The following is a 10,852-nucleotide window of genomic DNA, read 5'->3' as shown; positions in this document are numbered from 1 at the left end:
GAGAGATAGCTCCCAAAGAGTCTTTGGAGCAGAGAGCGTAAGTGAGGAGACTGTTGAAATATCGCATAGCCGGATGAATCATGGAGGCGGTCTTGGAATTTTGAGGCTCATACTTCCCTTCCTCCGAGATACTTCTCCACCAACGTTGCTCATTATATCCATGATCCTTTGCCATTCTACCATGTGCCGGGTAGATACATTGTTCCGCATCCACGGCCCAAGGAAACTTGAAGTAAGAACATAGCTGAGAATCCGTCAATGAGTGATCATGATTGAAAAGTTGGAAAGTCAAAATCCTTGAGGAACCGTCAATCGATTCTCGGACTACTTCAAGAGAAGAAAGAAATTCATAGGTCACCCTAGCATAAGTAGGGGCGCTCAAATCCAAGAACTATAAAAGATGAAGGCCCTTTGCAAGAAGCCGAACGTTCTCATCTATGCCGAGAAATTTGGTTGTTGCTTGATCGTAAAATCTTGTTGGTCTAAGCTTTCTCTTGGATAGACGCTTGAAACGATCCCAATGTGATTCTTTAGAGAACTCAATGTCGTATGTCTCTTCTACCTCGGGTGGAGGTGGAACAACATGCCTTGGTTTGCTAGAACTTGATCTTGCCCGCTTCTTGTGACGGATAGGAGCCATCTACAAGAAGTAGAACAACTCATGTGAAAATCTTACATTTGTCATATTTCAATAATAAACATAAGAAATTGCTCAAGAATCAAGCACAAAAGCAATTATCTCAAAATAGAAACAAGTAAGAGACCAAATCATGAGATGGCTACATATGAACAAAATGCCATTATTATATAATCATAAATTTAAAACAAGTAAGCATGGATTAAAGGCAAAAATGAACATAAGAGACCAAATCATGAGTCAAATTGAGCAAAATAATCTCAAGCATTGAATTATCAAAGCAATAAAACCATTATAAAGAATACCCATGAGAGAGAAAATGACCAACAATGGTGAATCAAGGAATCAAGCAAATTATACAAGTTCATCATGAAAAAGCTTCAATTTAACACTCAATGATATCATTCAACACAAATTACAAGTTAAAAGAACCAACAATGGAGTTCTACCATGAAAGCAAAAACAAGGTTTCAAGCTTGAACAATGAGGAAGAAGATGACTAGAAAATAAGAAATTATACCTCAATGTAGCCTTGAATTACTTGCAAATTGCCCAAAATGAAGATTTAAGAACAAATAGAACACCCAAAGATAAGTTCCAAACCTCAATACAAATCTTCAAATTTTCGAAAATAAACCCAAAATTTTCGAATTTTTGGTTCGAAAATCTGGAATTTTTCTTGTAAAATTCGAAAATGAGATGAGTTAAATGTAATTTGATGTTAGAATGAGGATAAAAGAGGTGAAATCGATATGATTTTGCAAGAAAAATAATAGGGTTTGATGAGAGAATAGAGTTGGGAAAGTTTGGGAAAAAAATCGGGGAGAGAGAAAGGGGAAATAAGGTGATGCGCTTGGGGTTATAAGGGGGCTGGCGCGCCAGGCTATTGCGGCTGGTGCGTGCGCGCAGGAGCCTGGTGCGTGCGCTCCAGCGCAGGGCTATCCTTGCGTTGGCCGGCGACAAATGGTGAAAACCCCTGCCTACCTGGTGCGTGCGCGCAGACAGAGGGTGCATACGCACAAGGTAGGGCTAGTTTTGTTCAAAAATTCAGGCCAAACTCTGACCCCTATGGTGCACGCGCGTAGGGATGGGGTGCGTGCGCACCAAGGGGGTACGGGGATGGTTCAAAAACCGTCAATTTTTGCCAAAGTAAGTGAAAAATTTATGACCCCATTGGTGCGCGCGCACAGCCTTTGGTGCGCGCGCACAGCCTTTGGTGCGCGTGCACCAAGCAAGAATATTTCAGCCATGAATATACTCTCGTGTTTGCATAAGGAGATATTTGAAAGCGCATTCGAAAAAGAGAAGAATATCAATAAAAATGCAAACATGAGAGCATAAAACCCCAACAATATTCCACCTAAACTTAACCAAACCTCGAGAAAGCTTGAATTAACACCAAAATTGTTGGAAATTTTCTCCAAACCAATCTCATGGTACCTAAAATCAAGAAAACAAATAAAAAGAAAGAGAAATAAGAAAAATCTCAAGAATAAAAGAAATATAGAAAAATGTAAAATCAAAAGAAAAAGGTTAGAAAACTGGGTTGCCTCCCGGGTAGCGCTTGTTTAACGTCATAGCTCGACGTCCTCCACCAATTAAGGTGGTTGTCGGAAAAGCAATGAGTGAACAAGGCCAACAAAAGCACCGTCGAAATACTTCTTTAGACGATGGCCATTGACCTTAAATGGAGAAGAAGAATCCATCATTGAGACCTCTACAACACCACTTGGAAAAATATTCTTGACCAAATAGCGACCGCTCCATCTTGACATGAGCTTTTCGGGAAACAACTTCATTTTTGAATTGTAGAGAAGAACCTTATCGCCAACACAAAAATATTTCTTCTCAATAAGCTTGTCATGTGTTTCCTTGGAACGAGCTTTATACACACTAGCACAATCATAAGCATCAAACCGAAGCTCCTCTAACTCATGAAGATCTAACCACCTTTTCTCCCCCGCACTTGCCAAGTCAAAGTTTATCTTCTTGATTGCCCACAAAGCACGGTGTTCAATTTCAACTGGGAGATGGCATGACTTGCCGTAGACTAGGCGGTATGGAGTGGTACCTATGGAGGTCTTAAAAGTCGTTCGATAGGCCCAAAGAGCATCATCCAACTTATCCGACCAATCCTTTAGATTTCTCACAACCATCTTTTTAAGAATAAGTTTGATTTGACGATTAGAGACTTCCACTTGACCGCTCGATTGAGGATGATATGGGAGGCCGGATATTTGATGGACCCCATGCTTTCTCAACATCTTTTGAAAGGCATGGTGAATAAAATGAGAACCGTTATCTCTTATCACCGCCTTGGGAACCCCAAATATTGGGAAGATTATCTTCTTAAACAACTTCATAACCACCTTGTGGTCATTAGTTGGGGAGGCAATGGCCTCAACCCACTTAGACACGTAATAGACCGCCACAAGAATGTATTGATTTCCGAAAGATGAGGGGAATGGTCCCATAAAATTAATACCCCACACATCAAACACTTCCAACTCAAGTATAGATTGTTGAGGCATTTTATTTCTCTTGGAGATGTTCCCAACTCTTTGACATCGGTCACATGTCTTGACAAAGCCCCATGAATCCTTAAAGAGATGTGGCCACCATAATCCGCATTGAAGGACCTTAGTGGCGGTCTTAGAGACACCCATATGGCCCCCGCTTGGATCTGAATGGCACATTTTCAAGATACTAGGCACTTCTTCGTTTGGCACACAACGTATAAGTAAACCATCGAGCCCACGCTTGTATAAGATGGGATCATCCCACACATAATGCCTTGCCTCTCTCTTGAGCTTCTTTCTTTGATTCTTAGAAAAGGAAGGAGAAAACTCCCCACATGCGAGAAAGTTCACTAAATCGGCAAACCATGGGAGTTCCCTTGCTTCAATAGCATACAAGAAATCATCAAGCATTCTATCCTCAATTGGAGAACCATCATCTTGAATTTGAAAATCTTCCAAACGAGAAAGATGATCCGCCACAACATTTTCCGCTCCTCTTTTATCCCTAATCTCAATGTCAAAGGTTTGGAGCTCAAGAACCCACCGAATCAACCGTGTGGTCAGCATCCGGTAGCAACAACAACAACAATATTTATACAACTTATTGTTTTAATTTTGATGATATTGGTGTTTAGAAGAAACAAGGGATGGTGAGAAATATCGATGGAAAAAATCTAGTTGAACAGTGGAAATGCATTACCATGACAACATATGGGATATTCTATTCAGATAGATACCCACATAATTCATTTCTATTTCTCACTAATCTAGCTTTGTCATAAAATCATTATTATACAAAAAGCAACTTCAAAATATAAAATACAAGGGAAAAAAAACAACTAGAGAGACAAAATGCATAATATTAATAATTACAGCACAATATTACTACAAAGTATACGCAAAATATCTCAGTTCAAGTAAACTCAAATGAATAACATCAAGGCTAAGGCCAAAACTTAAAAATGGTTTGATGAATTCACTATTATAATGCCTGTAAAGAGGAAGCCTCCATCAATTCACTAGTTGCACGTTAATAAAAAAAAATTAAAAACTAAAGGTCTAACCAGCAGATTACAAGTTACCTTATCAGGAAGGACAGAAGGATTCACCTTTTGAATCATTAGGCAAATAGCTATGCTATGTTAGAAATCCACCTTGAACTGAAGAAGCATCAAAAAGTGATGATGTTAGGAACATCACGTCAGTTTTGAGTCATTTTGGAACACTCGGGTACTAAAAAGAAAAAGAACATTTTAACAAATTATATCATCATCCAAGACAATTAAAGTGACATAGTATTCATTAAAATAACTCAAAACTAAACTAGAGTAAGCTAAAGGTAGAAAATTTTAGCACCATAATGAAATGCTAAAACAGGACTAAGACACTTATGCTTCAAAATCAAAACGTTAGCTACCAAAGAACTTAAATATCTCTAGATGTGACGACTGTAGTGTGGCTCTAGTGTTCATCTGGTTCACAATCTGCAAGAAACTCATCAAGTCAGCGTCATTGATAGTAGATTATGTAGAAGCATATAAAGCAGTTTGGAGAAATCAAACTCACAATGCATGAAAACTGCAATGAATTGAACAAGTGCAAAGAATACATTTCTTTTTAATGGAGAGAGGGAAGCTAGGGGGATAAGTGATGGAAGTTTGCAGCTTTACACCTGAAACTTCAGTAAGGCTAGACACTCATATCCAAGTCTGCAACATAAGTATAATGCTTATTTTAGAAAATGATAAAAATAACCCCCATTTTACACCAAAGACGCATTATATAAATTGCAGTCACCTCTCATAACATTCTACATATAATATAACATGGATTTGCTACATTGAAACATTAACTATCTAAAATTAAAGTTCAATGAACAAAATCCTCATCTCTCATGAATGAATAATTAAAATTCTATATTACTAATTACCTGATTTCGAATCATCCTTCTTGTGAAAAAATAAGCAAATTTATTATAAGAAGTAAAATTCCAGAATTTAGAGAAGATAAAAGGCATAAAAAATACAAGTTTTTATCTAAGCAAAAGCAAAACACAACCCAAAACGTAGGGAGCAGAAACAATTGGGACAAGCAAGCACTCCAAACAAGTAACATAGTTATAACAAAAGCAATCTTTGAAAATTTTTTATGCAAATCAATATAACCATAATTATGAAGCTGACCATCTTAGAATCTAACACTAATAAATCTAATGTAATTCTGCAATCAAGAAAAATTTTAAAAAATAAAGGTGATTTAACAAACAATAACAGTCTAATAGATGTTTTTACAGCTAAAGAATGTTTAACTTATTTTACACCAATTACAAAAGGTCCCATGTTCATGCATACAATACTACCTGTTTATAACATATTCTCAATAGTGGAAAAATTGTCATTTGTAACACCCTATTTGTAACAGGCATGATAAAATCCGTCACAAAAAGAGTAATTATAACGGGCAAAATATATGATCGTTACGGAAAAAACTTATTTGTAACGGGCAAACAAATGTCCGTTACGAACAATTAATAATTGTAACCGGCAAATAAATTCCCATTACGAACAGTTGATATTTGTATCGGACAAATTTGTATCGGACAAATATAAAGCCCGTTACAACTTAAATAAGGCTCTAGGGTTTAAAACCTTATTTTGTTCCCACTTCCCCCAGCCGCATTTCTTCCTCACACCTCTTCTTCCTTCACTCCTCCTCTCTTTCTCTCTCCTCAAATCACCAGGCACCGGCTCACCGCATTCCATAGCGTCTCATGCCCACCAATCCACCACCTCGCAAGCTTTTTACGCCCACCGTTAAGCCAGTATCAGTCCGAAGCATCAGTTCGTTGCTCGATCAGTTCAACACTTCTCTTCTCTTTCTCTCTCTTCTTTGTTGAATGATTTCTGAAATGGTGGATGTTTGCAGAAACGAACTAGGGCTTGGAAATTGAATCGAGAACCTGTTGTTGAGCAAAGTCCGACTTATCTTGATGTTGATGATTCTTTCGACGATTTTAAGGAGGTTCGCCCTAAAGCTAAGCGGAATCGCGCTGTTGAGGCTTCTGCTTGTGCTTATTTAGGTTAAAATATAATACTTTTTCTTTTTTTTTTTTTTTTAATTCAAATTTTTGATTATAATTAATTTGTTTTTTTTTTCTTGTTATTACTTAGATCTGATTTACTTTTTGTTTATTTTAAGATAATTGTTTGTGTTAATTTTTATTTAATTTTGTTAATTTTTGGGAGTTGTAGCGGATTCTGTGTGTAGTGGGTGCTGAAGGTGGTGGTGTGGATTGTGGGGGTGTGTCGCAGTTGGGGCCTGGTGAGTGGGGGTGGGCGCGTCGGTGGTGTGGGTCGTGGGGGTGGGCGCATTGGTGGTGTGGATTTGTATATTTTTTTTTATATTGAAGCTGTTGTTGATTTAAATAATTTCAATTATCTTCGTTTAGATTTTTTTAATTATTAGGATAACTTGAATTTGAGTGGAAATTGAACTAAATTGGCCAATGGTAGTTTTTAAGCTACTTGGTTTGAATGCAGTTGAACAAGTTATTAGATTTTGTATTTTATGTGTGATCTATTTTCAGGATTGCTTTTTTTATGCAATTGAAGTGAAATTGGAATGTGTTTTAGTAAGGAATTTCTTTAATTAGTAAGCTTTGGTCACTTAATTGTTAGTAAAATTGATATATAATGAAATTCGAACTGATGTGTGCTTAGATTACTGTTTGATGGTAATGTAATAGTATGAGTTCATTTATTGTTAGAGATCTGAATTCAGATTTTCAATCTTTGTCGCAAAGTTTATAATTTATTTGGTGATTTTCGTTTTCGTTTTTCATGTTTTTCCTTTACATCATGTTTAAACGATTTTTCATGCGAAATTATGTTACATACATACATTTGGCTCCTTATCACCATACATACATTCATCATTTTTTTTTTTTTTATTTCTAAGCTACCTAATTAATTACACTCACATGCATATGTTAATGTGTTTCGGTGTTTTGTGTTGTCTTATGGCACGCTCTTTTTTGAATCTGATATCATGGTTTGAATCTCCTACTAGATATTTCCTTTAAGGGATGGTGTGAGGGTGGGAACTTTAATAATTTTTAGTATATTATTTTTATTTTAATCATGAGGTTATTGTAAGTGTGAAATGTTAGTTGATTGTGTTCCTATTTGATCCCGGGTATATAGTTATGGTAAAAGTTTTTAAGTATCCTTTAGGCATATTATAATTAATTGATGCGTGGGTTAAATGTTTTGCTTTTGGAACAACATCATAGTCTCTTGTAACTCTTCCATGTCACTTGACTTTCATCATAAGCTATAGAGGCGAAGATTTGAAATTAGCTCTTTGGTTTCCATTGATAGTATCATATATATTTTGTCACAATAGGTGGTTCAATTGTAATGAAAGCTTGATGCATAAAAAATAAGTATGTGTAGGATCTTTAAATGATTGGTAAAAGAAGGGTTGAGTATTCCTCTTGGGGTGGTGGAGAAGATTACCATGCCTTACATATATTTGACAGAATTACAACACTAGAATTGGCTATTGTACTTGTATTGTGCTACTCATTATTATATATTTGTTTATTAATAATTAAAAAGCCTTAGTGATTTATGGCTTACTTGTATTGCTGCCCCTCACAATATTTTTTTTAATGATTGCGATGCTGCTGTATTCTTGTTTGTAATATTATGATTGATGATTGATAAAGTTGAATGGTGTGGATTCAGAATGATATAATTTGATTTATGGCTTTCGTAGATTACCTGAGATATTAAATCTGTGCACATTTCCTGAACATTGTATGAGAATTCCTTTGCTGATTTTGTGTTTGTTTTGGAATGTTATTGGATCGTTTCTTGTAATCACAATATATGAGATATTGCTAATCAGTTATTGACTTAGCACACAATATATTCTAAAGCTATCTAAATGGCCAAATATGCTTAATAGAAGTTCATTTTTATGTATCTAGTTTTATTTTTATGTATTTACTTAAATCACAATATAATCATTGACTTAGCTCACAATTTGGTATAGATCAGCTCACAATTCATTTTTGTTCTAGGTTTCTTGTAACTAAGGGGTGCATAGAGCCATTATGTGATCTGCTTGTGTGCCCCTGATTCAAGGATCATTACTGTTTAGCTGGAAGGGTTGGAGAACATTCTGAAGGTAGGTGAAGCAGAGAAGAATTCGGGCACCACCGGAGATGTTAATTTTTATGCGCAAATGATAGATGAAGCTGAGGGATTGGAAAACATTGGAAATCTTCAAAGTCATGATAACAATGAGATTTATGAGTGAAAATTCTCCATTGGAGGAAGAGGATGAGCGAGGCTGCTGTTGGACCATCTGGTGATAATACCCAAGCTAGGTTCTAGATGTGGAGCAATGAAGGCCCCTCTGGTGGATTTAAGTTTGGCTGAAAGTAGTGTAACAGTACAAAGACAAACAAGTCAAACATAATGCCTTTAGAGGAAAACAAGTGTACTTGTGATTTGGTTTAGCTGTTCTCTTAAGTTTTAGTTATTAGTTTATTGTATATTAATTTGTATAAAATATAAACATCTCTCATTAAATTATAAAATGGTGTGCAAGCAATCCAGCATTTGCTGGATTTTTTTTAAAATTGGATTACACATTATTTGTAACGGGCAGATTTTAGGCCTGTTACAAATAAGTAGGTATTCAACGGGCAAAACATGTCCTGTTACGAATAACGGGGTTATTTGTTACGGATATTTGGGTGCTGGTTACAAATAACCCCATTATTTGTAACGGGCATTTCAAATGTCCGTTACAAAATAACCCCATTATTCGTAACGGGCACTTGTTTTGCCCGTTACGAATAACTACTTATTTGTAACGGGCAAGTGCCCGTTACAAATAACATTTGCTATCCGTAACGGTCACGTGTGTAACGGCCATTGCCCGTTAAGGATGGGTTGTTTTTGCCCGTTACTGATAGGCTTTTTTTCACTAGTGTCTATCTTAAAGTAAAGCTAAAAGTTGAGGGGTAGAATAAGTCTATGTGTGTTGCCATGTAAAGAAGCAACTAGGTCATATATATAATAGCTATTATGAGTCCACATGTCTATCAATCTCATGGTAAAGCATATAAAATAGAGAAAAATATATCAAGCAAATTAGGACATAGATATGATGATCTGATGGAGTCAAGCACACAACTGCTCTTTTCATCAGGCTGGCCATAGAACAAAGGTACCTCACTTTTAGACCATATCATATAAGCATTCTCTATATGACAAGATACTAATAAAATTAAGGATGAATTACGTTTGTATTCTCTCTATGACAAGACACTAATTCAATATATACTAAGCACAATGCTAATAATGAAGGGAGATAAATTGCATAATAATTTGTTTAGAAAGAGTAGCTTATTAGTGTGATCTTGAATGGCTAAGCTTAAGTATACTATAGTTACTAGCCAAGCCATTAATTCTATCTATTAGTATATATTTATCATACCATCAAAACCAAGATAAATAAATTAAATGTCACAAAGTGCCTCTTTGCTAACTATACTAGAAAGATTGCATTGTATGAACACAGGCCCAAATTTTTATCACATGCACTAAATAACCTAGAATTAAGAACATTCGAACTTGTTAATGACACGATATTAGCAATATTCTCTAGAAGCTAATTTTCATCTTCAAGCTGCATCAAACTAACCTACACCCCAATCGATCTAGGTCTACAAAGATTCAATTAATAACAAAATTCCGAAATTACCAAAACAATCTTACTTAAACCAAAATTACATACTCAAATATTTGCATAAAAATACATACAAGAAGTAATTTAGATGCGAGAAATTACCTGAAAGTAAAGGGGCGGATAAGCTTAGCGACATCTGGGTTTGGGTATAGAAATTCGATTGCAATTTTTTTTTTTTTTTTTTTTTTTTTTTTTTTAACATCTGATATTGAAACGACTTCAAAATCATTCTTCTTCCTCAATGATAAATTAAATAAAATAAATCAGGAAAAAAATGAAGAACCATAAAAATCAAAATTCTAAAAATCAAAATGTAAAGAGAAATGAGAGAATACCTAAAAAAAATTAGAATACTAGATTTGATGAATTCGAAGAGCATCTTTTAAGTTTAACTTGTTGCTAGGATTGTGATTTTTGAGAGGGATGAATTTCTGAAAGAGAATTTTAGTGATAGGCCAAGGTTTATTTATAGGAGACTGGAGGGTAAAGGAGGAGCGGTTTTTATGATTTCCCCTAATTTGTTTAAGTTTGCAGGCTAGAACACATGTGCTTATCACGTGGTTAGTATTCTAGACACTTTTCAAAGTTAATAATAAGTGAGGACGCTGAAAAGCGTCGCAAAAACACGGGAATCCAAATTTCCACTGATGCCCAGTTCACAGCGTTGAAGGCAATGTGTCGAGAATTAGTGCATTTTGTAGTAGTGTCTGGGAAGTTATGGAAAAACGAAGTAATACATAAGAAGAGCCCATTGGAGTATTTGACCGAAGCTCTACTTGGATGGATGGCATCCGGACATACCTACAAGACGGCACGCTGCCTGACTCATCAAGGGAAGCGACTATCATGAAAAAGCGAGCTGCAAACTTTGAGATAAGAAATGGAGAACTCTTCAAAGCAGGTTTTTTAAAACTCTGTTGAAGTGTGTTAC

The 10,852-nt window shown here is 35.8% G+C and overlaps 1 long non-coding RNA gene across 1 annotated transcript; it reads left to right on the top strand.

The window, feature by feature from the left end:
- The first annotated feature begins 5,835 nt into the window (after positions 1 to 5,835).
- Positions 5,836 to 8,806, top strand: LOC145587668 (uncharacterized). Its single transcript, XR_014101346.1, has 2 exons — positions 5,836 to 6,235; positions 8,243 to 8,806. It is a non-coding gene; the product is annotated as an uncharacterized LOC145587668 (long non-coding RNA).
- Positions 8,807 to 10,852: the final 2,046 nt, after the last annotated feature.

The sequence above is a fragment of the Chenopodium album genome, chromosome 17, assembly GCF_948465745.1.
Source record: "Chenopodium album chromosome 17, dcCheAlbu1.1, whole genome shotgun sequence".
Taxonomy (NCBI): domain Eukaryota; kingdom Viridiplantae; phylum Streptophyta; class Magnoliopsida; order Caryophyllales; family Amaranthaceae; genus Chenopodium; species Chenopodium album.
Note: the sequence above shows the minus strand (reverse complement) of the source record. Positions and strands in the feature narration are given on the sequence as shown.